Genomic DNA, 26964 nt, shown 5'->3' with positions numbered 1-26964 from the left:
ATTCCCTTTATCTATTTCACCCATCCTCCCACCCACAACCCCTCTGGCAACCACCAGTTTGTTCTCTGTATTTAAGAGTCTGGTTTTTGATTTTTTGTCTGTTTTGTTTTTTACATTCCACAAATAAGTGAAATCATATGGTATTTGTCTTTCTCTGTCCTTTTGGTGTAGAAATGGATACAGTATCCATTTTGATGGTTTGAAGCTTCTGCCCTTCAGAACCGCAAACTGTGAGTTAGATTCCCAGCCTCACGTTGGGCCTGAGGATAGGGAGTTCATGAATGTATTGAAATTGAAGCCTTGGTTTCCAAAAGAGGAGTAAAAAAAAGTTCCAAAGTCTTTTAAAATATACCGATCAAAGTTGGGTAACAGAAATATCTCTACTGTGTATTTTCAAATTTACCTGCAATAGCGTTTGCTAGTCAGTGTTGTCCTGTGGATTTCTCTATGAACCTGTAGGATGGGCTTCTTCCTTTCCTGGCATGGATAAGCATTCCTCTTTCTCTCTCCCACCCACCCTCACCCGCACACTTAATGAATTACAGTTCTCTTAACTTTATGATGATCTTTCCTCCCATGCAAAAGACAAAGGAGCAACGGGTTAATCTAAAAATTCTTTCTTGAGGAAACAAGATATATTATGATCTCAATTACAAGGAGAGAAAAAAAGAGTAAAACCAAATCAATAAAAATAAAAATACCATTTTTAAGGGTAGAAATACAACAAAATTTGGATTGTGGTTCTCTTCACATGGTGGCTATAATTTTTTTCTTCTCTGTGTTTTTTGTATTTTCTAAATTTCCAATGATGTATGTATATGACATTAAGTAAAACATTTTTACAGTTCTAAAAATAATTTTTATATTAAGTAATAGTGCTTTTTCAGCACAGCATGTTTCTACTCATCAAGTCAAATTGTAACTAACAACATTTCACCTTTGTGGTAGCAAATGTCTCCCTGGCATTGTACCCCACTTTTTTTTTTTTAAAGATATTTTTTATTTATTTATTTGACAGAGAGATAGAGAGCACAAGTAGGCAGAGTGGCAGGCAGAGGGAAAGGGAGAAGCAGGCTCTCTGCTGAGCAGGGAGCCCGATGCGGGGCTCTATCCCAGGACCCTGGGATCATGCCCTGAGCCGAAGGCAGCTGCTTAACCAACTGAGCCACCCAGGCGCCCCTGTACCCCACTTCTAAGTAAATACAAAATGCATTTTGCATGTTACTATGTCCATGGTGTGATGGCAGTAAACAGGCACCCTCTGACTTGTCTTGTCTTGACTTCAGCTCTAAGTTAAGGCTTAACCTTAGCCTTACCCTTAACGATCCCGTCTGACTCAGCAACGACTTTGTGTTTTGGGCTCTGTGTGGAGCTCTTGGGGGCTGAGGTCTGTGTTGTGACTTTGTTGGTGGGCCTCCAACACAGGTTACCTACATATTTTCTTTTCTGATCTGTTAATAAAAATGTGGGGAGTTTTTTCTTGATGATCAGGCAGTACATGTTTCTTATAGAAAATGTTAAATGTAAAGAAGAAAATAAGACACCCACAATATCATATTTCCTCCACCCAGAAATAATCACTGTAGCACCCTTGTGAATTTCCTTCATCTTTGTGTGTGTTCTATGCAAAGGAAACATTTTAAGCAGTTGAGATTATGGTGTGTATATGTGCATATGTATGTATGTATATGTCACCAGCATGTTCTAATGTCATCACAGCTCTTTGTTATAGCAATGTTTGTGCCCGCATGGTAATACCTGGACCATAATTCATTTAGCCAGTCTTCTTTCCTAGGCATTTAGATCTCCTTACTCCCCAATTTTTGTTAATGTAAATAATGCTGTGCTAAACAGACATAATTCATATTTCCATCTTTGATTATTTCCTTAGTATAGATTGTCAAAATTGCAATTAATGGGTCAAAAACCCTGACATTTTAAAGACTTTTTATAGTAAAAGAAATGCAAAGGGCAACAATAATGAGAGGCAAGTATACATGTATCAAATCGAAAAAAGTGAAAGTATTTCCCATGTGCTTACAAACACTGGGAATTCTTTTCTTTTTCACCACTGACATATTGATATAGAAAAACTAGTGCTTTAATAGTGCTCTAATTTACATTTCTTTGATTATTAATGAGATATAGCTCTATTTCATATTTATTAGCCGTTTGTCTTTGCTATGAATTCATGCCCCTTGTCCATTTTTTCCCATCAGTTCATAAAAGATCCATCTCTAATAAAGATATTAGGCCTTTGTCACTTCTAAAAATATGTCCTCAGTGTTATTTGCCTTTTATTTTTTAATGAATTTTTTGACGTGCAGAAATTTAAGCCTTATGTAGTCGATCTACTGATATCTTTAATTGTGATTTCTTTCCTTTATTATCCTTAGAAGTGTGTTCCCATTCAGAGATCAGATCCTCACTGTCAGTATTTTTGAGTTTTTTTTAATATAAAAATAAAGTGTGAGCTATGGCAAAGGATGAGTCCCATGAATTTTATCAGGTAGCTAGGGCTTCAAGAGGCTCTTTCTCCCTCTTGCATCATTAGAACAAATTGAGCAATTGCTTTTGAGATGTGCCCCGTGGTTCTTGAGATGCAGGAGCAGGGCAGAATAGCAAGTGGGGATCTGCAAAAAATCCGTGAACAGGCATTTTGAGTAAGTAGGCACGGGTGTTTCTGCTGTCATGTACCAAGTGCAATTTTAAATGTTAGTAACTGGGAAGTCATTTGGCAGCAGGGCTTCCTAAATGCTGGTCCTCAAAAGTGAGTCTGAGAGAGTATGTCTGTGTGTGTGGAGAAGTGCATGCTGCCCGTCAAGCCCGGCCGCGGGAGGGATGTGGCTGTGGTCTCAGGTGGCAGATAGGAAACCAAATGATTCGGAATTAGATCTTTGCTCTGGGTCACATCTGACCAACTCGATTTTCCCCTGTCATTTGGAGGCAATGGTTTTTAGCTTATTTTGGAACCAGTGAATTGTGCACAGAGGAAGAAATCCGGGCCCCTGAGCAGCAAGCAGCTCAGTGGTAGTGGAAAGAACACAGACTCTGGAGCTCAACAGACCACAGTCCGACTCTTTGCTCTGCCAGTTCCTAGTGGTGTGGCTTTGGGCCTTAGTTTCCTTGCCTATAAAATGGGGATAAGAGTCAGCTTGCATGGTTATTGTGAGCAGTACGTGGCAGACTTCGTACGTGGCAGACGCTCATCACCTGGCAACTTTGGATACATATTGATTTGCAGTGTGTCTTTCAGGTCTCACGTGATAACGCAGAGGATCGTGTGTGTGCCAGTCCACCCAGTAGGCTTCTCGGGTACCACCAAGCCACAGGGACCTAATTTCTCCCAGGCAAAATCGAGAGAAAGGATTTGTCTTCTTCCAGCTGATGAACTTAGATACATGAAAATCTAACAAAGGTATAAAAGTAGAATCACATCCTGTTGTACATTTAATGATTTGCCTTTACTGAAAAAAAAAAAAATTATAGGAAGTCAGAAGTGTCCTGGAAAAGCAGGCATACCCATATATATTGTATTCAGTCCCCTTCACATTGGAAACTCTTCAGATCTTCCCAGGAGATGACCCTGTTTTTAATTGATCTGCCTTATTATTTGAGCACAGTTTGCTTATGTGATAACACTGATTCAATATGTTACCATAAAGAGTTACTTTATTATGGGAGGCATTAATTATTAATACTTCTTTAAACTAATGTTGGAAAATCCTCATGGCTTTATGAGGTATTAGATAGAATTAAATAAGAATATAATAATAGCAAAGTGAAACTATAGCTCTTTCTTGAGTAGCTACTAGGCAACAGGCACTGTACTAGTCCCTGAGATGGAGAAAGGGGGGTGTGGGCATGCTAGCAGAGAGAGGGAACAGTCATGCCAGGACCATCAACTTGGCCATTAAGTTGTTAAGTCACACTGGGCAAGAAGATATAAATGCGAACATTTCAATGGCAATGTCAGATTTAAGTAAAACTTCAATCCCTGGCCTCCTTCTGAGTATTTTAAGAAATAGTATTATAATCCTTAAGTATTTATGAATTTGATTTCTACTGACATACTTGAAAGGCAGTAAATAACATTTAAGAACCAAAATGAGAAACTTCTTTTGTCATTGCCTAGAGTATAGAGCCCTCCTGCAGGGCATCTGAGAAGGGGGAGACCTTCCAGATGGCACCTAGATCAGCCCCCTTGCTCTGTAAATGAAGGAGCTGAGATTTCCAAGCTCTGTAAATGAAGGAGCTGAGATTCCTTTGACATCCTCAGGCCCCACAGCCAAGTCAGAGCAAGCCTCTCTGTTGCTTGACTTCCGGTCTGCTGCTTGACTTCCGGTCCGGTGGTCCTTCTTCCACACCATGGGAAGGCACCCTGAATACCAGCACACCCCCAGAAAGGGGGTGAATTCTGCAGAAGAGTCAGACAGAATTGAATTCAAATCACTGCCTCTTCGTGTAACTGAGAGAAGTTACCTAGACTCTCTGATCCTCAGTTTCCTCATCTGTGAAACAAGGAATAAAATAACCCACTTAGCTTTTGTGCCAGAAATGCTATAAGGAATAAATGAGCGATGTTTGTGGGGAAATAGAGTCAGACCCTCTGGTTTAGAATAGTCCACACATCCTTCCACGTCACGCAGACAATTTCTATCTATACACATTTCTAAATAGCAAATTAGGTAGGGAAGTACCTACGTAGCTGAGAGGTCTTTATCTGATGCATTAGACCAGTGCCATAAAAATTTCACTCCAAAAAAAGGGAAAGGCATTGTTTGAAGGAGAAAAGTGGATAATTCTTAGAACATTAACAATATGTGTCATATTGTCATGCCCTTTGCAGCTTTAGAAGCCTTTTGTTCGTTTGAGAATAGAATAATGTATTATGTATAGGTTTACTCATAAAATTATCATGTTGTGAATTCTGAGTTTAAAGGTACCATCTACTCAGACAGTACTTACATATTTAGTCGTTTAATTTACTTAAGAGAAATCTCTAGTGCGGTCACAAATGGAGCTTGCTAGACTTGAAGGAAGGCCCCAGCTCCCTGTTGGTGCCCTGTGGGGAAGCAGTGGGCAGAAAGAAATCTTAGCTTACCAGAGCATCGTCAGCATTAGTATAAGAACAAAAATCCAGGATTTTCTGGATTTGGGGTCCTCACAAGTGTTAAGCAGATTCAGAAAGCACTTGTTTTCCCAAAACGGTCAAGTGTGGTAACGTGGAGGGAAAAATTCTTTTCTGGAGACAACTTTTGCCACGCGGAACCTGGACCAATGAGCCTGACTCAAAAATATGTATTTCTTCTGACACATGGTTGCAAATCACACTTCCACCATCCCACCCCACCCTCATCAGAAAATCTAGCAGTATAGAAATGCTTCCATATGCTAGGAGCTGGTTTCTCCCTTTTTGCTGAGGGGGGATAAAGAAAAACTTAGTAGAGTAGCCAGCTTGCAGATACGAGTAACCAGTTTGCTGTAGCACAGATAGATTGAGTAATAGCAGCCCTCAGAGTTAACCATAAATAATTGTGCAAGCCCGTAGGCCCTGGTCCACTGATTATTGGGGTTTTTGTCACAAAATGGCCTATTAGCAGGAATTTAATTATAATTTGCATAGGTTATGGCAATAATCTAAAACAGGAAAAACATGGATCAAGAATTCTGAATTTAGAAATATTTAAACTGGGAGTTGGCATATGGCAGACAGAGCTTGGCATCAGAAGTCTTAGAAGCTGGTCTCCACTCTGGCTCTTGCTGGGGCATCTTGGACAGACCACCGTTCCTCTCTGGATCAATTTTATCAATGAAAGATGGATATAATACTAGCAAAATACCTACAGACAGAATTGTGGTCCAACAAATAAAATCACATAAGCAAACGTTTTTCGTCAGCTGCCCAACATTCTGCAGACACCTTTGTTGCTGTTGCTGGTACAGAGATGGGGAGACCACAGGCACCGTGCAAAGTGCCCCGGCTTTCCAGCCAGGCTAGCCAAGTGTAACTCTCAACTCCACTCCTTTGCATTAAACTCAGGTTTTCCGGCTGTTGGCTTCAATTTTTCTCTATCTGTAGCATGGAGTCATCAACAATGCCTATTTCACATGTCTGAGGTAATATACAGGGAAGAATCTGGTAAGCTGTGACGTCCTCCCTAGGGGCCATCTCTCCATTTGCTCTCCGTGGTCTCCTTAGTGCTTAGCACAGTGGCTAGGGCACTGTGAACACACAATAAATAGGTGTGGGATGAAGACAAGAATGATTCTCATCTTTCATACTGTCTCGGAGCTCAGGGCAGAGCCAGGTAACATGTGGTTTCCAGCCATAAACCTCTTTTCAAGTCCAGGGTTAGGCAAGTCACCACTTGTTTTTGTTTTCTATCTGAAGGGACATGTGCCTGTTGCTGCCATTCCTGTTCCGCTCGCAGATTTGGAAATGCGATCGGAGAGGGGAGGGGACCCTGGCCAGTGCCAGCCTCCCGTTTGCCTGAAGACACACGCAAAGATCTCCTCTTTGCTTTCTCCTTGGATATGCATAAATGTCTGAAGATCCACTGTTATCCAGAGGAAACCCACCTCCAGGGGAGCTCCTGGAAACTGCCACCTTCGTTTGCGAGGGTAGGGCCCCCTGGAGGCAGCAGTGGACACTGCTCTGGGATCTTTGATTAATACCTCTTAATATCTCTTAATACCCATTTAGGCCATCACCCACCCACCTCCCTCCATCAATCCTCAGTTTGTTCTCTATCACTAAGAGTCTCTTCTGGTTTGCTTCCCTCTCTCTCTTCCCCCCCCCCCTTCCCATATGTTCAGCTGTTTTGTTTCCTAAATTCCACATATGAGTGAAATCATATGGTATTTGTCTTTCTCTGACTGACTTATTTCACTTAGCATAATACTCTCTAGTTCCATCCATGCTGTTGCAAATGACAAGATTTCATTCTTTTGGATGGCTCCGTAATATTCCCTCGTACATATATACCACATCTTCTTTATCTATTCATCGGTTGATGGACACTTGGGCTCTTTCCATAGTTTGGCTATTGTTGATAATGCTGCTATAAACACAGGGGTGCATGTATCCCTTCAAATTCGTATTTTTGTATCCTTTGGGTAAATACCTAGGATATTTACTGGATACTGGGAATTGCTGGATCGTAGGGTAGTTCTATTTTAACTTTTTGAGGAACCTCCATACTGTTTTCTAGAGTGGCTGCACCAATTTGCATTCCCACCAACAGAAAGAGGGTTCCCTTTTCTATAATAATTTCTTAATTAAAAATTATTATTGATGGAAAAAAAATTACCAGGAAAGGTTCCCCGATTCACAGAGATGTTAGAAAACCAGAATTGATGAAAAGATTTCCCCTTCAACTCACTTGACTCTATGCTTGCCCCATGCTTTCAGTATCTATAAGAGTTGGAATAGCCTTCCAGACAGATGCTATTCTCAATGATATCTTTACAAATATCACATTGAGAAATTTGGTACTTGCAAAGATGTCTTAAAAGGAAACCATGAAATTGCCAAAACTTCTAGGGACCTACCCCAAAGTTTTTGGCAGTTGGATCCCATCTTTTTCCTCTTACCCCCAGTCTTAGACACCTTTGCTTATCTGACTAGCAAAGTCAAAACATTTCTTTTCTTTAGACAGTCCTGCCAGCTTCCCTAAGAAAACCTACTTGGGAGGCTTCTACATTGGCCATTGACATGATTTTCTTCTATGGGGAAAAAAAGGAAAGTTCCTTTCTTCTCACACACGGATTTGCACTTAAAAATGGGCTGCGTGCAACTGTAACATCATTTCATTTCATCTAATTAATGGCTATCATGGGTAAAGTCGAACATTATGCTTAGAATTCTATGCACAGAATAATTGCTCCAGGTATATGTACCGAATGTTACTGATACATATAGTAATGGGAGTTGTGACAATACTGTGCTTTAAAGCCTTTTAAGAATGCCATGGGCATGTCTAAAATAAAAGCAGTGTGAAATGAGAATTTTAAAATGCTACTATGGATATAAAATAAAGCTGAGCCTTAACCCTTGTCCAAAGTGGAAATAATATTAGCTTAATCCTCATCTTCCTGTGTAACCTTAACTAGATTTGTTCTTTCATCTCAAAATATATTTATTAAGCATGTGCTGGGAAGTAGGCATATAATAGTCAACAAGACAGGCACCTGTCCTCCTGAAGTTCCAGAACTGCATGGAAAACTGCTACTGAATAAGCCACTACTGGTAATTCTGAGTGTTGTTAAAAAAAAAGAAAAGAGTAAAACCCAACAGTCCGGTTTGAATATTCTCTTTTTTGCATCTGTTATAAATATCATCCTCTAAGCATATGCTTCTTCTCTGCCTGAGATGTCCTGCCTGGCTTCCCTGTGAAGGGAATCTTTCAGACAAATGTCATTGTCATGTTGTCTCATGTGTTCTCTGACCCCTACAGGCAGAATTAGGGGCTTTTCTGCGCTGTGTTCCCAGAATATAAACCAAGCCCTTTATTAAGGGGCTGTTTTGTGTCTTTCGAGGGCTCTGGGCCTGAAGTCAGGTTCCTTGCATTTGAATCAGAGCCCTACCCCTTACTAATTACATGGTCCTAAAGAATTAAGAATTGCATAGCCTCTGGCCTCAGTTTCTCCATCCCTGAAATGGAAATTTATAATGGTATGTAACCCTCAGGCTTGTTGAGAGAATTGAATGAATTAATCTTGTAAACAGCACTTAAGATAATGCCTGGCATGTAGCAAGTACTTATTAAGTGTGGACTCTTGCTATAATAGCAGTAATTAATACTTTACATTGAGACTCTTTAACACACCTGTCTTCCTAACTAGACCATAAATTCTTGGATTTCTGGGCCCTTGATTCATTCATCCCTCCATTTCTAGTACTTAGCACAGGGTCTGACACATAGTAGGTGCTCAGGCAGTGTTGCTACGTGAGTGGAAGAGCGGTAAGTCCCCCCTAAACATGATGCACAGAGTCCAGATCAACGAAATTTAGGTCAAAGTCTTTCAAGGAACTTGACCCTGCCCCTATATATGATTTTAGTCTGTTTCTTGGTGCAGAACCAGCAAGTGAAAATAAGTAAGTGCATCTGCCAAACAATCTCTTGATGTGCTCCTTGGCTCCTTTATTTAAATGCATGCTATCTTCGGGGCCCTTGGACACCACAGCAAATAACGACATTTCTTTAGAATCAGCCATCACATTCTTTGAATGAGAAAACAATATCATGTCTCTCTCTTTTTTTTTTTTTTTAATTATGCCAAGCCACATGCAGGAAAGACCTGCAACACAATGCAATTTCACTTTGTCAAGTGTCTCTCGTCACAAGCTGCATCCCTGGTCTTCAAGTTAAATAATAAATAATACAGTGCAAGGGGTATTATTTGGAGGGGATGGGGAGGAGGGGAGTTAAAGGACCGAAACAAAGGAGGAAGGTTATGAGAACCTGGAATCCGATTTTCAAGGGCCTCCAACTCTTCTTCCAGCTGTGATTGCTGGGGAAAGTTTCCGACAGAATGACTGGAGTGGGGATGCGCTGTAGCAAATGGCTTAAACAATGGCTTTGATTTCATGGTGATGACACAGTTGCACTGTATTTGTCGTGCTGGTTTGAAGCGCTCTCCCACGCAGGGCTTCCTATTTGGAAAGACGCGTCTCAACAGACAAAATGCTGCCCCCCTCTGCGTTGTCCAAAGAGAATCAAAACAGCCACTGGGGATATCTGATGGGCACTGTGGAGTCACCCATGTCCCAGAGTCAGAGAATGAGAGGCCTGAACTCACGATAACGAGAAGTACACTGGTTGACGTTCAGTGTTGACAGGCATTATTGGAAGTGCTTCACATCATCTATTCCAGGGGTCAGCTGCCCACGAGCGTGTTTTTATACAGTCCGAGAGCTAAGAATGCGCACATTTTTTTTTTTAAGATTTTATTTATTTGACAGAGAGAGCACAAGCAGAGGGAGAGAGAGAGAGAAGCAGGCTCCCTGCCTAGCGAAGAGCCCGACGTGGACCTCGAGACCCTGAGATCATGACCCAAGCTGAAGGCAGATGCTCAACCGACTGAAACACCCAGGCGTCCCGAATGTGCACATTTTTAAAAAGATTGTCAAACAAACAAACAAACAAACAAAAAGCAATAAGGACAAGAATATGCAACAGTGATCTTATGTGGCCAGCAAAGCTGAAAATAGATGCTCGTTGGTCTTTTGCAGAAAAGTCCACTGACCCTGACTCTGTCTCATTAATACAGTCAATGCGATAATATGAGCATTTATTTTCCCCATTCTATAATTTGGACATTGCATCTTAGAAAGGATAAGTACTACTAACCTGACATTGTCCAGCTATCCACTGCAACCACTACCCAGGAAACACTAACGTAACAACTTACAGGATTTGTGCAGACAACATAGATGGGTAATAGGGGCCTGCTAAGGACTGCGACAGTGCAGAGGGCACCTGCCTCTTTTTTTTTTTTTAAAGATTTTATTTATTTATTTGACAGAGAGAGAGATAGCGAGAGAGGGAACACAAGCAGGGGGAGTGGGAGAGGGAGAAGCAGGCCTCCTGCCGAGCAGGGAGCCTGATGCGGGGCTGGATCCCAGGACCCTGGGATCATGACCTGAGCCGAAGGCAGATGCTCAACGGCCGAGCCACCCAGGCGCCCCGGCACCTGCCTCTTTAAAAGGACAGTCACAAGGCAGTTCAGGCCAATAGTGGCTCTCCAGGAATGCATGACCCTTGTTGCCAATTTTCTGATCTTTCAAGAAAAGCCAGGAAACGAGATTTTATGCAAAAGCTCCTTAGTTTTAAAGGCTGGCAACTGATTCAACATTTTAAAAATGCTGTAAGGATCAAGCAAAACATGCCTGTGGGCTGAATACAGCCCAAGAGCCTGTGGTTTGAAACCTCTACATAATACTTTGAGTTCATGTGGTCCAACTCCCTCACTTTACACCTCACATTTGGTCCAACTCCTACACTTTACAGAGAAAACTGAGAATTAGAGGAAGGGTGAGCTTTCCCCCTTATTTTTTGTAGTTTTGGAAACAATCAGAGAGGGTGACTGAAAAGTCCAAGGTCACACAGCTAAGTAGAGACAGAGATGGGTCTCCAACCTCAGACCCCAGTCTTATTCCAGTGCTTTCCATTGGCCCTCTGATGTACTTGAGTCTTTGAGATGCCTCTCCTAGTTTCCTTTACTAAGCCTTTTGTCATCTGTGGAGCAGGGTTCTAACTGGACCTAAACTGAGATTCACACCTAGCTAGCTGTCTGGCAAGTCAGTGGACTATCACCCCTTCCACCCAAGCTGGAAGCTGGCCTGGGTTAGACTCACTTCCAGAGTAGTGAATTCTAGGATTGCTGGGAGCAGAGGCTAATGAGGGAGAAAGAGACACAGGAGGACAGAAGTTTTATTTCCCTAGGTCAGTAAGCCTACAGGCCGCAGCTGGCGGCTATTTTCACAAGGAACCTGGGAGATTTAGGGCTGCTGCTGGGGATCCAGGTGACTTGGAGTGGGAAGGGGATTCTCCCTATTTCTGTAAGGAACATAGCACAACACTGATGAGGGCCAGCAGGAAGGAACTCACCGCCTTTCTGCACCTCGAGGGTCCTGTGTTGCAGAACACCTAGCTACAGCTCCAGATGTGGCATGCTCAGGGAAGGCCCTAGAAGCAGTGGGAATGGTGAAAGGCTACCCTCAAGTGATTTCAGAGCTGGTGGAAAGACGTGAGCATCTTGAGCCAAAGCAGTAGAGAGGACTGGGAGCACTCATGAGACACACCAGGGGCTCCTGGGGAATGTGTATAGCGGGGAGAAATGAGTATCTGGTGGTCCTGCTTGTGCACACGTCGGGGAGGAAGCAGTGAGTTGGGGACCATTACTGTTCGTATGGCCTCTTTTGTACCTGGGCAACTAGGTGTCACACGATGCAGCTGCCTTAGAGAGACCACAGTCTGAAGCTTCATTACTTAAAGTTCAACCCCTGGACCAGCAGCATCGGCGTCATCTGGGAGCTTGGTAGAAAAGAAGAATCTCAGCCCGATGCCAAACCTACCAAACTCGAGTCTGCACGGTAACAGATCCCCAGGTGATTTGTGAGCACAGTAAAGTCTGAGAAGCTCTGGCCTCAGTATTACAAGTAACAGCTCTAGAGAGATTGCGGGTTTTAATCTGAGATCAGCCACATCTTTGTTGGTGTGATATTGACCAAGTGATTGAACATCTCCACCCCTCTATTTGCTCATTTCTAAAATGGAGGTAATAATGGTACTTCTTTATAGGTATGTTGTGACGTTTAATTGAGATACCATATAAAGTATGGTGATTGATGCATATACATTCTTAGGAAAATTAGTTATTGTCATTATCCTTATTACTTTCTGTAAGCCAGAACTTGTCACCAAAGCATTTATAAAAGAGGCTTGTCTAGTTCCCTGTGCATTCCTTCTCCCTCAACAACCCAATGAAATTTCCTCCCACCCCCAACACACCCTGCCAGTAATCATAATAGGAAAATAGAGCTGATATTCTTCAAAGGACTAGGAGCTAAAAATACAGACTAGATAGCATCCCAGTTATCCTCACTACACCCAACGAGGCAGGCACTATTAGCTGCTATTGAAAAGTAAGGAAAGTTAGGCTCAAAAATTCATGTAGGGCCCTGGGTGTGGACAGCAGAGCTATAGTGCTTCTCCAAGAAGGAGCTCAAGCCCCTGGAAGTAGTTGAATGCCTCTTAAAGTGCTGGTCTTAAAGAAGGGTTTGGACATCTGCTGCTCATGGAGGGTTTACTGTAGAGTTTTACTCCTGCTCCCTCCCCAACACCTACAAAAACGAAAGAGAAATGAATAAAAGGCACAAAACACAAAACCACAAAGAAAAGAATAATTGGAGAGGCGACAATAGGATTTTGGATCTATAAAGCAGATGGGCAAGAAATAATTGACTTAGGCAGACCTGAGGATGTAAACCAGAACTCTCCATGGTGAAAGCCCACAAGTTATCTCATTTCACTGCAGAGCCCCAGGAAAGCTCAGAAACGGGGAGCTCAGGCACTTCTAAAAGTGAGGGATCTGAGTGGGGTTGAATGTCTTAAGATTCCCTCCTCCTGTGTCCTGCTCTTCTCCTGAGTGCCTGCCTCCTCCTCGGACAAGGAGATGACTGGACATCTACTGTCCAGAGTGAACGAGTGAATGAGAAACCGGATGTATAGAAAACAGTGCAGCTAAGAGTAGATATACCGTGCTGAAAACAGGAACGAGAGGAGTAAATGAAATCTGTATAGAAATAGTGAGACTGCCTCCCAATCCCTTCCCCCATGAGGCTTCTAGAAAATCTTAGCAGCCAGTCTTGCCCTCCTCAGGAAAAGACTGGAAGATTCCTTTCTGGTGAAACTGAGTGGCCCTTGAGAAAAGAGTTACAGGGCGCCTGGGTGGCTCAGTTGGTTAAGCGACTGCCTTTGGCTCAGGTCATGATCCTGGAGTCCCTAGATTGAGTCCCGCATCGGGCTCCCTGCTCAGCAGAGAGTCTGCTTCTCCCTCTGACCCTACCCCCTCTTGTGCTCTCTCTCATTCTCTCTCTCTCAAATAAATAAATAAAATCTTTAAAAAAAAGAGAGAAAAGAGTTACAGATACTGTTAAGGAATTACCAACAAATTAGCCAGATGATCCTACAGGCAAGCCCACTGGGCAACAGATTTTGCTCTTACATGCTAAAATTTCCAATAAGTTTTTAGTTAAATAGGCATGGGTAGTCATAGATCATCAACATCTGAGCAAAGCCCTTACAATAAAAAAATAAACACAAAAGCAAAATAACATTTTTAAAGCCTCAAAAACATAGAAACAATGCAGCGAACAGTAGAAATTTTCACAAAATATATCATTAATATCCTTAGACAAAGAAAGATATGTACATGAAACCAGAACTAGAGGCTGTTTAAAGAGAAAAATACCCAAAGCACTAAAACAGGTCCTGAAAATTAAAAATATGACAGCAGAAATAAAAATGTCAACAGATGGGTTGGTAGACAAAGCTGAGAAAACCTCCCAGAAAGAACAAAAAGGCAAAAAAAAAAAAAAATGAAAGACAGGAAAGGGAAGATTAAAAAGTTAGAAATGGTTTATGAGCTCTACTATCTGAATAACAGGTGTTTTGGAAATAGGGAATAAGAAAATCGGCAATGAAATCCCTCAGAGTTTCTGGAGAAAAGAACCCAGCAACAGGTCAGCACACTGGAGGAAAGAAGACGTTCATCGTGTGATTTCTGAAGAAAAGATCTTAAGAAATTCCAGTGAGTAGTGGGGGGAGGCGAAGTTCACAAAAACAGGATAAAGAGGCAAAAACAGTATCAAACTTCTTAACACTGGAAGCAGAAGGACAATGGAAACATCAGTGTCCTTAAAATTATAGGGAATTTATTTCTAACCTAGAATTCTGTGTTCAGCCAAATAAGATCTCAAGAACTTCACCTCCCACATGTTTGTTCTCAGTGTGAAGGGTAAACAAAAAAGGGGAAGACATGGGATCCTGGAAATCCAAGATATAAATAATAGGTGTGAAGTCTAATCAAATTTCCAGGAATACAGTAGAGCAAGAGACCCTGAAACAAAAGCCAGCAGCAAGCTTCCAAAGCAACCAGTCCATATTGGAACCATTGAGACAAGGGGAAACTACATTTCTACGACAAAGGAAAAGAAATCAAAGCAGGGGCACCTGGGTGGCTCGGTCGTTAAGCGTCTGCCTTCGGCTCAGGTAATGATCCTGCGGTCCTGGGATCGAGCCCCGCATCAGGCTCCCTGCTCGGCGGGAAGCCTGCTTCTCCCTCTCCTGCTCCCCCTGCTTGTGTTCCCTCTCTCATTGTGTCTCTCTTTCTCTGTCAAATAAATAAATAAAATCTTTAAAAAAAAAAAAAGAAATCAAAGCAAATATAAGGAAAGAAAAGAAATTGGCAGATTGTTTGATGGATTGGAATGTATCGAGAGAAGATTTATAACTTGGTAGACAGTTTGGGGATGAAATGGTGACAGGTGCCTAAAGCACTACATAAATCTGGAAAAAAAAAAGAGAGAGAGCGCCAATTGGAAAGAGGAAACAAAAATTCACACAAGAAAGTCATCATAGTACACTACATGGCTTAGCTGAGAATAATTTTTACACAATCATAATGATGGAAATACTAATGTTTAAGCAAAGATTATGAAGTAAGTATATTGAGAGGATGAGGAAAAGGGAAGTCTGTGTAAAGAGGAAAAGGACAGTTAAATTATCATCTTCAATAATAAAAAGTATATTGATAATATCTAAGAATTAAAAATCCAGAAATTGCAGTAAAAACAAATTATCTAGTAATACAGAAATAAAAACCAGAAGAAACAGCTCAAATAGTTGAAAGTGGCTGCGTCTGGGGAGGAGGACCATCAGGTGCAGAATGGGAAGGCAGGTGACTGCTCTTTTGCATTAAAATCCTTTTAGAATATTTGACTTTTAAAATTATGTTAATGAATTACTTTGATTAAAAGTAAACATTAAATTGAACAATAAGTTTTGACATTTTTATGGGCCTCCAAACCTCATGGTAAAGAAAGAGGGTTCTGAAGATAAAATTCTAAGCAGCATACAGGACACTGCAGGGTCTTCTTGTCCTACTATAAAACAAAAGCATAATAACAGTCACCCAGAGCCAGATATTATGCAGGAGAGAGAACACTGAACAGGAAGTTGGTAGTCCTGGGGCTCCTGGGTGGCTCAGTCGGTTAAGTGTCTGACTCTTTTTTTTTTTTAATTTTTTTATTAACATATAATGTATTATTTGTTTCAGGGGTACAGGTCTGTGATTCATCAGTCTTACACAATTCACAGCACTCACCGTAGTACATACCCTCCCCAATGTCCATCACCCAGCCACCCTATCCCTCCCACCCACCTCCACTCCAGCAACCCTCAGTTTGTTTCCTGAGATTAAGAGTCTCTTATGGTTTGTCTCCCTCTCTGGTTTCATCTTGTTTCATTTTTCCCTCCCTTCCCCTACGATCCTCTGTCTTGTTTCTCAAATTCCTCATATCAGTGAGATCATAAGATACTCGTCTTTCTCTGATTGACTTGGGTATTTACCCCAAAGTGTCTGACTCTTGATCTCAGCTCAGGTCTTGATGTCAGGGTTGTGAGTTCAAGCCCTGAATTGGGCTCCTTACTGGGCATGGAGCCTACTTAAAAAAAAAAAAAAAAAAAAGGCAGGAGCCCTGAGTTCTAACCTTGATTCCAACATATGTGATCTTTTTAAACCTCTATCTTCTTTTCCTATAAGACAATATTCCTATTCTGACTCCTTCACAGTACTGTGATGATCATGAAAGATAATGGACGTAAAATGCTTTGTAAATTGTAAAGCACTCCACAGATGTAATAGAATATCATTATTCTACCCACATATAAGATTGGCAGACAGTTTACTATATTATAATTTATACCATCTGGCTTATTTTTGTTTTTTAGCAATTTTTTTCTTATAGCAAAAATAAAATAGGTTTATTATGGAAATCTTGTAAATACTAAAAAGCAAAAAAAAAAAAAACAAAGGAAACTAAAAATTACTTTTAATTGCATCATCAAGAAATAATCACTGCTAACTTCTGTATCTTTGATATATACATACGAAATATATATTTATGATTTATACATACATATGATTATTTCTCACTAAAATAAATATTCTGGCTATTTTCACAAATCAGTAAATATTTTTCTATAGCATCATTTATTATTTGTAATGGAAGGAGGGAGATACAGATGGAAGACTGAAGAAGTTAAGTAAAAACTGAATTAGAAGTAATGGAATAAACACATAGTGAATTTTTAAATTCACTTTTTAAAAAATTTCCTAAACCTGCCAATTAAAAAACTTTAAATAATACTAACCCAGTAGCAATAAGCAACTTCTAGTAGCAAGATTTTGGTTTCTTTTTTTTTTTTTAAGGTTTTATTTATTTATTTGACAGAGAGAAAGAGAGCACAAGCGGGGGGGGGGGGTGCGGCAGGCAGAGGGAGAGGGAGAAGCAGGGTCCCCGCTGAGCAGGGAACCCAATATGGGGCTCTATCCCAGGACCCCAGGATCATGGCCCCAGCCCAAGGCAGTTGCTTAACGGCCTGAGCCACCCAGGCGCCCCAAGATTTTGGTTTCTAACTACCATTTCCCACCAAAAAGAACCAGGGTCCTCCTAAAATGGATGATTTCAGATCTGGCACAGGATAGGTACAAGATGAGCCTGAAACATTCTATTATTCCATGGTGGGGTGGGGGAGGGGACGGAGGCTATCAAAGACCTGGGAGTCAATATAAAGATGTTCCCATTGGCCAAAGATAGGGCAATTTGAACATCAGTATGAACAATAACTAAAATGAATGAAAATACATCAACCATATTTAAATACATGAACTCATAATGACACTTAAAAAGAAAAAAAGAAAAAAAAAAAACCTCTTTGCCTACCTCTGGAGAATGCTAGGGAACCAAATCATTCTTTGGGAACCTGATAAGTAAAAGGAAAGGATCAAACATTTATCCTGCCTCTTTAGGTCAGCAAATAGTTCAAAAGAGGGAGTTTTTCTTTATAGAAGTATTCCAGTTAAAAGTGAAGAAGGAATGAATATCGATGAATCAGAATATGACCAGTACAACCTCTAGGTGAGTGATGAATCTAGTCAATGAGTATCACAGACTACTAACATCACAAAGACAGGTGCAGTACCCAATAACATCTAGACAGTCTTACCCAAAAGAATTAACTCTGAATTGGGTTGAGCCTCTAGAACTAACTACCAATTTATAGGAAATACAAGTTGTAGAAGAACAGTTAAACCAGAAGAGTGCCTTCAGTAAATTCAGGTTATTGGAAACTCTCTTGGACAAACAACCCTGTCTCTTTAAGAAGTAATGTACAAGTGGGGGCAAAAATAAATGGAGGAAGAGCTATCAAAAGAGACTTAGTAGATGTATCAACCAATTGCAATGCGTGAAGTTTATTTGGATTCTGATGCAAACAAGCAAACTGGAGAAATAAAGATTTATGAAACAATCAGGGCAGTTTGAATAGTGACTGGACCCTAGATGGCATCAAGAAATTATTGTTATTTTAAAATGTAATGATATATTGTGGTTATTTTTAAAAAATAGTTCATATGTTTTAGAGATATTTACTAAGATATTTATGGACAAAATGAAATGGTGCCTGAAATATTCTTCAAACTAATGGGGGAGGCAGTAAGTGGGGAGGAATATAGATAAAACAAGACTGGCCATGAATTTTATAATCATTGAATTTAGGGCCACCTGGCTGCCTCAGTTGGTCGAGCATGCAACTCTTGATCTCAGGGTCATGAGTTCAAGTCCCATGTTGGGTGCGGAGCCTACTTAAAAATAAAATAAAAATAAAAAATAATAATCATTGCAATTAGGTGATGGGTATAATTTATTCACCAAACTTTGTATTTGTCTCACATTTTCTATAATAAGTTAAAGAAAGATCACAAAAATATGTATTGTAAATTCTTTCCAGTTCATTAAATACTCTTTTCACCGTGGTCTATAATAGCTATGTAACAGTTCATCATACTATGATGTACCATAATACAATTGATTGTTTACTAATGTGTTGACACTTAGATTGTTTCCAATTTGTTGCTATTACTACTAACACTGATAAAACTCTCTTACATAATTCTTTATGTAAGTCCATCCATGATTATTTTCTCTTAATTAACTCCCTTAAATGTAGACATAGATTCCTGAGCTGAAAGCTTCATACAATGGAAAGCTTTTGGTGAATGTGGCTACATTCTTTTTCAGAAAGGTTGTGCTGATATCTACCCATTGGCAATATAGGGAGAGTAACTATTTTCTGGGCATGTCATATTTCTCTGATACTTTTCTCATTTGATAAGCAAAAAGAAAAAAAAACTTTGAATATTATTGTATCTGGCATTTCTTGGAGTTACAAGTGAGTTAAATATATATCATATGCCTAGCTTGGTACTTTTTTGGTAAATTAACTTTTTATGTTCTTTGCCTACTTTTCTATTGAGATGTCTTTTTCTTATTCATTTGTAAAACCTCATTATATGTTAAAGATAATAGCACTTTTTTGTGTATGTTTCAAATACTTCCTCAACATTTTGTTCCTTTGATTCTTGTCTTGGTTTTATAAATATACGAACATTTCAAAAATTTTACACAGTCAAGTTTTTGACATTTTTCTTTAACATTTTTTTTCCTTTTCATGTCACACTTAAACATGGTTTCCTTCTTCACCTCCAAAATGATTTAAATTGTCACCTACTTTTCTTCTAGGATTTTCTATTTTCATTTTTTATATTCAGTGTGAAAAATTTTAAAGGAATATTATAATGGACAGGGATCTAACTTTTTTCCCTCCAAAATGATTTGTCGGTTACAATGGCACTGTTAATTGAAAGCTTCATCCTTTCCCAACTGATTTGAAACTTCAACCTCTTTTGGGTTGCTTCTTTTTTAAGAGTCAACAGACCCGATAGTTATAATATAATTTAATTCCCTTATTTAACATTTTTGAGCAGCTAGTATGGACCTAATCTTAGGTTAAGTGCTTGATATTTATTTAAATGAATATATCAGGGGGCGCCTTGGTGGCTCAATCGTTAGGCGTCTGCCTTCGGCTCAGGTCGTGATCCCAGGGTTCTGGGATCGAGCCCCGCATCAGGCTCACTGTAATTTGGGAAGCCTGCTTCTCCTTCTCACACTCCCCCTGCTTGTGTTCCCTCTCTTGCTGTGTCTCTCTCTGTCGAATAAATAAACAAAATCTTTTTAAAAAAGTGAATATATCACAATCACCATGATCTCTCTGGTTAAATTCAGATGGTACACCCATATAATGAAATAGTATGCAATCATAAAAAAGAAGGAGGATGCAGTTATTTCCAAGGTATATTGTTATATGGAAAAAGTAGTATGCAGGCCAGAATAGTGTTTATTTGGGAATTAACATTAAAGCTACTCCTTTTGTCCCACAGGCTGATAAGGCCTAGGAATGTTGGATTATATTCTGATTTGGGAGTAGTAATATACTTTATTTTATAGGACGGTTATAAGGATTAAATGTATGACTATGTATAAAGCATTAGGTCAGCGTCTGGTATCATAGTCATTAGAATCACCCTATGGGGGCTTGGCAATTTAGTGAAGTCCTTTGTGGTTGCTTTTATATTTACTTTGTCTGTTACGTTGCTGATTACCTCTGGGCAAATGGCCTCTGGACCAATAAACAGTTCCAGTAAAGGCTGCAGAATTCTAAGACTAGGAAATGGATCTGATTTAGCTTTGTAGAGGACCAGCATCTGCCACCTGGCCTACTCTGCAGAAAAAAAGGCAATTTTTTTTTTAAGATTTTATTCATTCATTTGAGAGAGAGAGAGAGACCAAACACAAGCAAGGGGAGAGGCAGAGGGAGAGGGAGAAAAAGATTCCCTGCCGAGCTGGGAACCTGACACGGGGCTCGATCCCACGACCTGGAGATCATGACCTGGGCCAAACGCAGACGCTTAACCATCTGAGCCACCCAGGCATCCCGAAAGGGCAAATTCACATCAAGTGACAAAGAAGTCTGTTAGACAAGTAAGAAAAGAGACAGGACAAAAATTAGCAAGAAAGGAGGCCTTGGCTGAGGCATCATCTTTGGAAAGGATCACGTGGCCTTAAGCATGCAGGAGGAAAGCTTTAGGAGACCCCCTTTGGAGGAGACCATTGCCAGCAGCCCTCGGAACGGAAATGTTATGCAAGTGATGTCAGCTGATATAACGCCTCTCTGCTGTGAAAGCGGGGGCAGACCTAATCAGAGAGGATGTTTCCACCATGGAATTCTGCCAGCTAGTCATCTTGACCACAACAGATGCTGCTATTTTCTGATCAGTGTTTGCCCTGTTATCTGGGTGCAAACGTCCGTGGAGGCGCACAATCAGAACCATTATGTGCTCCTATGAATCGCAGCCCCACTGCCCAAACTACATGCCCTCCGAAGCTGAAAGTAAGCATCGGCAGGGACTGGAGTAAATTGATGTAAAATACACATCTTTCACAAGTGCTCATGTATGCATGCTCACAGGCCCTCCACCCCTGAATAATGATGGGAGCCCACATTCATTCACTCATTTCAAAAATATTTATGGAACTATCTACTCTGTGCCAGGCTCTGTGCTAGGTGCTGGGGAACACAACAGTGACCAAGACACTCATGGAACTGAGCTTGCAACTTATATTGCAAGTTGGGCAGATGTTTAAAGAAAACGTAAAACAAATTCATACACATGTAATTGCAGCTTGTGAAATTCATCATGAAGGAAATAAACAGGATGCGATCATGGAAAGTCACAGGATGGCCTGCTCTAGACAAGATTAACCACAACATCTAACGTACTGCAGGGGTTCATGGAGAGCTCACTTCACTGCCAGTGCCTTTAATCCCATCCATCCATCCATCCATCCATCCACCCATGCATCCATCCATCTATCCATCCATCCATCCATCCATTCATTCATCCGTCGATCCAATACAGTATGGTGGCTAAGAGCCTGGACTCAGAACAACCTAAGCTGGAATCTGGCTTTGCCATTTATTAATCATTAGGGCCTTGGACAAACTGCCTAACTTCTTTATGTCTTAGTTTTCTCGCCTATGGAGTAGGGGCAATAATCATATCTACCACATGGTGCTGCTCTAAAATTTAAATGAGATAATGCCCTTTGCTCAGTCCTGGGCACAATGCTCAGTACATGCTAGCTATTTTGTTACTAGTATCTGTTTCTTCACTCCATGCAGGAATATTTACTAAGAACCCCTAAGTACCAAATACTCTGCTGAACATTGGAGTGAAGGTGGGAAAAGAGAAAGATCCAACTATTTCTCCAAAGGAGATGTGTGGGAAACCAAGCAGAGGCTTTCTCCTTTTCTAGCAGATACATTCAGAAGTCATTGTTAACCCCCAAATACTAGCTTTGAATTCCCTCAAGACAGAAAGACAGCTCACAGGTTAGATAAACCTCCCAGAAAGACAGCTCACAGGTTAAACCGAGTTACCTCCCAGAGAATAATACCTAGCCTCACCCCTTGGCTTTTAAAAATGGGGTTATGCTGGGAAAGGCATGGTCCTGGAATTCTGGAGAGTGCAGACCCTTCTGATTCTGTTGAGCCAGAAGCACACACACCCCAGTTTACTCACCCTCCCTCCCAAGTTACCTTGAGGAGTTGATAAGGGAACTCACAGGGGAAGTGCCAGAGCCACATAGAGGGGTTTCCAAGAATGTCTCCTGTTCTTTCTTCAGTTCTAGTGACTGCTCTGCCTCTCTGGGACCCTGTTCCTCCCACACAAACTGGAAGTAACAGGATCCTAGTGGGAAGAGGGGCAGGGGGTGCAAGGCTTGAGTGAATCAACAGATGCGGAGGGCCTTTGAAAAGGTGAAGGGCTCTGCTCGTGTAAGGTATTATTATTAGGTTGGGGAACCTGTGCACATAGTAAACATTTCTATGAGTTGAAAAATCACAAATGTTGAGGGAACCTTGCCAGGGAGCTGTTTACAGCAACCTTTCCCAAGAATGAGAACATCCTCGGGTGTGCACTTTTTTTGCCCTCTAATTGTGAATGTTTGATGGAGCTTATCAGTGGGTGTCCCAATCCTATGTAACCAGTTTGCGTATCTGTTGCAGTATCAGACAACAGGCACGAAGCATTGCCCCTTGCCCCCACATGTCTCCTTGCCTGAAATACCTGCTTTCTGAAACAATTTTACCGTAACTGCTGGACTATGAAGAAAAGAGGTTTTGCAAATAAATACATCTCATAATTAAAACTTGCCCTTTAAAGGCTCACACTTTCTTCCCCACTATAGGTTTTCTTTTCCTGGTAACATAGCAGAGAATCAATAAGGGCAAGGCAAACCTCTTTAATATATACAGTTTCAACAGCTCTAATAACATATCTGCCTACATAAGAAAGAACGCCTTCTCCCCCTCTTCAGCCCAGCTGATAATTTCCCCTGATTTGTTAAATGCCCTCTTATTTCACTCTCAAAGATAAAGCTTAAAAGGCAGTTAGTCTTCGGGGGGAGTGGGAAGGGTGGATTGAAAAGGGATAAAGTAGAAGAGGGGGCTCACAGCCATTTTTTTTTTAATGACAGCTTTTAATTTTCGTTATGAAAGTAATGAATGTTCATTGTGGGAAAGTTAGAAAGTATCCAAAAAGCTTGGAAAAGAAAATATATATTACTCATAATCCTATCACCCAGAGGGAACCATTGTTAATATTTGGCATGTTTTTGGTGAGGTGTGTTTTTGTTTTTTTGTTTTTTTTTCAGATTTTTCTCCAGGAAGACTTTTGTGCAGTTAACAATTTTGAAATCTGCTTTTTAAAAATGTTACATGATAGCATTGGCATTTTTCCATGGCCTGAGAAACTCTGCAAAGAAGAACAACTTTAGAGTGGCTATATAATCTTCTGACTAGGCTGTCCCCCAACTTACTTATCCTACTTGACGATTTAAGTTGTTTCGATTTTTCCCCATTATTACAAATAATGTGCTGCTATTATATCTCATCTCTTGGTTTTGTTTGTCTTTCTGCATTATACGTGGGGCTGGCCGTTGGGAGGGTCTTAGGCTGAATTTTATAGCTGGGTTTCCTGCGGCCAGAGCAGCCATACCAGAGAATATCAAGCCAGCTACAGAGTTAGATTATAGCATGGTAACAGCTGACCTTACTCTCCCCTCTACAACCTCCACGTCCTCCTGAATTCTCTTGACATGGAAGTGAAGAGTGCTACCCTCCACCCAGATAGGCAAGCTTGAGAATTAGGAGTCACTTTGGACTTCTCCTTGCCCACCCCTATTCAGCCAGTCATCAACATCTGTTCATTTTACACCCTCAGTCTCTCTTAAATCTCTCCTCCCTTCTCCATCCTCACTGCAATTCCTGAGTTTACCTAAATGACCGAATTCAGCGTCTCTGGTCTTCCCGGCCTTTAATCCACTTCTCTACACAGCTGCCAGATGGTCTTTTTCAAATACTTAGGATCACGTGCCTCCTCTACTTAAAAGTCTTTGATAACTCTCTGCTCCCCATCCCCACCCTATACCTGAGCTTTCAAGATGTTTGAGTTCTTTAGCTTCATTTGAGTCCCCTTCAAAATCCAACCTGATCTTGTCTAGACTGTCCCAGGCACTCCCTTCATGCGCCAACTCTGAGGCCATAATCTGCCTCATGCTTTCATCCATGTCCCTGTACGGTTACCTCTATTTAGAAAGCACCTCCTTTCCCTTATGGTCTAGCTAACTTTCTTGCCTTCAAAATTCAACTTGAATGCCATCTCCTACAGGAAGTCTTCCCTTACCCACAAGAATTTGGTTGGGGAGCCATCTGTGCTCACACTCTGCCTATTCCTTAGGCAGAGACCCATCATACTGTGCCTCTCTTTGAAGGTAGGGATTTCTTCATCTTTTTAAACCTCTAAATACTTCAGTTGTGTAGATCTTAAAAACAAGGGAAGTCTTCTGCCTAAACATAGTAAGTATCAAGATCAAGAAATTAACATTGTCCCAATAATGTCCCAGTCCAGGACCACATGTTACATTTATTGTCATGACAGCTAAGCAATCCCTTTAATCTAGAACTGTCAGAGTCTCTCTCTTTCCTGATTTTGGTGTTTTTGAAGAGTATGTGACAGTTATTTCATTGGATGGTCCTCAATTTGGGTGTATCTGAGGTTTCTTCATGATTAGATTCAGGTTCTTCATTTTTGGCAGGAATACCACAGAAGTGAGGTTCTGTCCCTCTCACTGTGTCACATCAGGAGACACATGATGACCACCTATCACATTACCAGTGATCCTGACTTATTATTTACTTCAGACAGAATTGGCCAGGTTTTTCAACTGTAAAGTTACAATTTTTCTCTTTGAAATTAATCAAAGATCCTTTGAGAGGATCATACTTTCACCTGCTACTTTTAGCTTGGGGCTCTGTTTTCCCATCAGTCGAATGAGGTGCACAGAATGAACAGTGGATTCCAAAATTTTCACTCAAGGATTCCTTTATTATTCCCTCTGCCATGGACCTCATATATTGAAAGATTCTGTCCACCAAACAAATGATATTTCTCAAGGTATATGTGATTCATTTCCCTATTGCACATTCATCAGACATGTCTACTGCACTGTCAGCTCACAAAGGCAAGGCTTGCTTGCCTCACGGCTGGATGCCCACAGCCCACCACAGTTCCAGCCACAGAGTAGGTGGTCAACAAATATTTGTCAAAGGACTGAATCTACCTGTCCATCACAGCTTATGGAAAGCATTTGATATCTGTAGTGAGGACACGAAGTTGATAAATGCTATCCAAAGGCAGAGACTTGACATTTTAGTTAGTCTCAGAGGCTTTGTCACTGGTCAGTGTTCAGTTATGAAGGTTTTAAAAATAGATTGGACAGAGTGCATGGAAACCCCCATCCACTCCTACCATCGTCCCCGACTTTCCGGGAAGCCTTAGTTAGGAGATGTTGAAGGGGCATCCCAGCACCCCAAATTTATAATCTCTGTGATGCCTCTGTAATCAGCTGGCTAGACAATCTCCTGTTCATACAACAGTTTTTAAAATATCCTAGACCTTGCTTCACATTTCTATAACATTACATTGTCACATTTCCTCCTTCATTGCACACTTTAGACTGTGGAGATATAATGTAGCAGAAGATCATGAAGGGAGTTTTTAAAAAGGATGGGGGGAGGAGAAAGGAAGTCACAATGTTTGAACTTCTTCTTCGTGCGCAATGCTTTCTTTCCTTTGTTCTCTCTTTTAACCATCACATAACGGGTGAAGTAGGTATAGTTTATCCATTTTACAGAGGAGAAACCTGAGGCAGGGCCAGAGGTAATGGCTTGCACGAAGACATACAGCTTGCATGCAGCAGGGCTGCTGTGGGAATTTCTCCAGTCTCTCTCCAAAGCCCTTGCAAGTTGCCACTGCACCAAGCTGCCTCTCCCATCCCATGAAAATGCCCTTCTCGAAATGTGCTGGTGATCACAGTCCAGAGATGTGAAGGACAAATCTCTTGGACCACGTTCTCTGCAGTTACTTTTTAAATGATTGTTATCACGACTGAGTAGCTGTTACCATGGTTTTAGGGAAGTTGTCCGAGGGAGGGCCTTTCTTTGGGCATCTTGTGAGCCTGAGGAAGGAACTCAAGTTCTCAGCTCTTAATTACCTCTGGCTGTGCTGCAGCAGCAATGCGAGAGGGACTGTCCCTGGAAAAGTGTTGAGGGTGTGAAATAACATCAGGGGGTAGGCGGGGAGGGAAGCCACCGGCCCCAGAGAGACCCGGGGACAGGCGAAGAGGGGGAGGGCAGGAGACCAGACAACACCACAGAGACGGGGGGGGGGGGGGGGGGGGGGGCGGGGGGGGGGGGGAAAAAAAAGAGGGGGGGGGGGGGGGGGGGGGGGGGGGGGGGGCGGCCAAAGCGGGAGGAAAGAGAACAAAAGGCAGGAGGAGAGGAAGTAGGGAAAAGTCGGGACAAGGAAGGAGAAAGTTTGAGAAAGGGACTGAGCGAGCGAAGACGGTAAAAGAAAAGAGCAGACCGAGGAAGATACTGAACTGAGACAACTAGGAGAATTCGAGAAAGAAAAGGCAATAAAAGGGAGCGAAGATGGAGAAAGGAGCGGGGTGAAAGGAGGGAAGGGGGAGAGAGGAAGCCATCGGGGAGAGCACAGAGACTGGGGCAAGCCGAGAGGCGGCGAGGGGCCCCGGGAGGCCACGCGTCACCTGCGTGGCGCCCCCCGCGCCGTGGTGCGGCCCTGCTCGCAGCGCCCGTGCGCCGCGGCTCGCCCAGCCTCGCAGGATTGGCTCCCGCCTCCCATTCATGTAAC

General features: G+C 41.5%; 1 protein-coding gene across 2 annotated transcripts in view; it reads left to right on the top strand.

Annotated features, from left to right (window-relative positions):
* TENM4 (teneurin transmembrane protein 4) overlaps nucleotides 1-26964 on the top strand; it is a 1359030-nt gene that overhangs the window by 624283 nt on the left and 707783 nt on the right. The gene's annotated exons all lie outside the window — the stretch shown is intronic.

This window comes from Phoca vitulina, unplaced genomic scaffold (assembly GCF_004348235.1).
Source record: "Phoca vitulina isolate PV1807 unplaced genomic scaffold, GSC_HSeal_1.0 scaffold36, whole genome shotgun sequence".
Lineage (NCBI taxonomy): Eukaryota > Metazoa > Chordata > Mammalia > Carnivora > Phocidae > Phoca > Phoca vitulina.
This window is presented reverse-complemented; position numbering and strand designations above follow the sequence as displayed.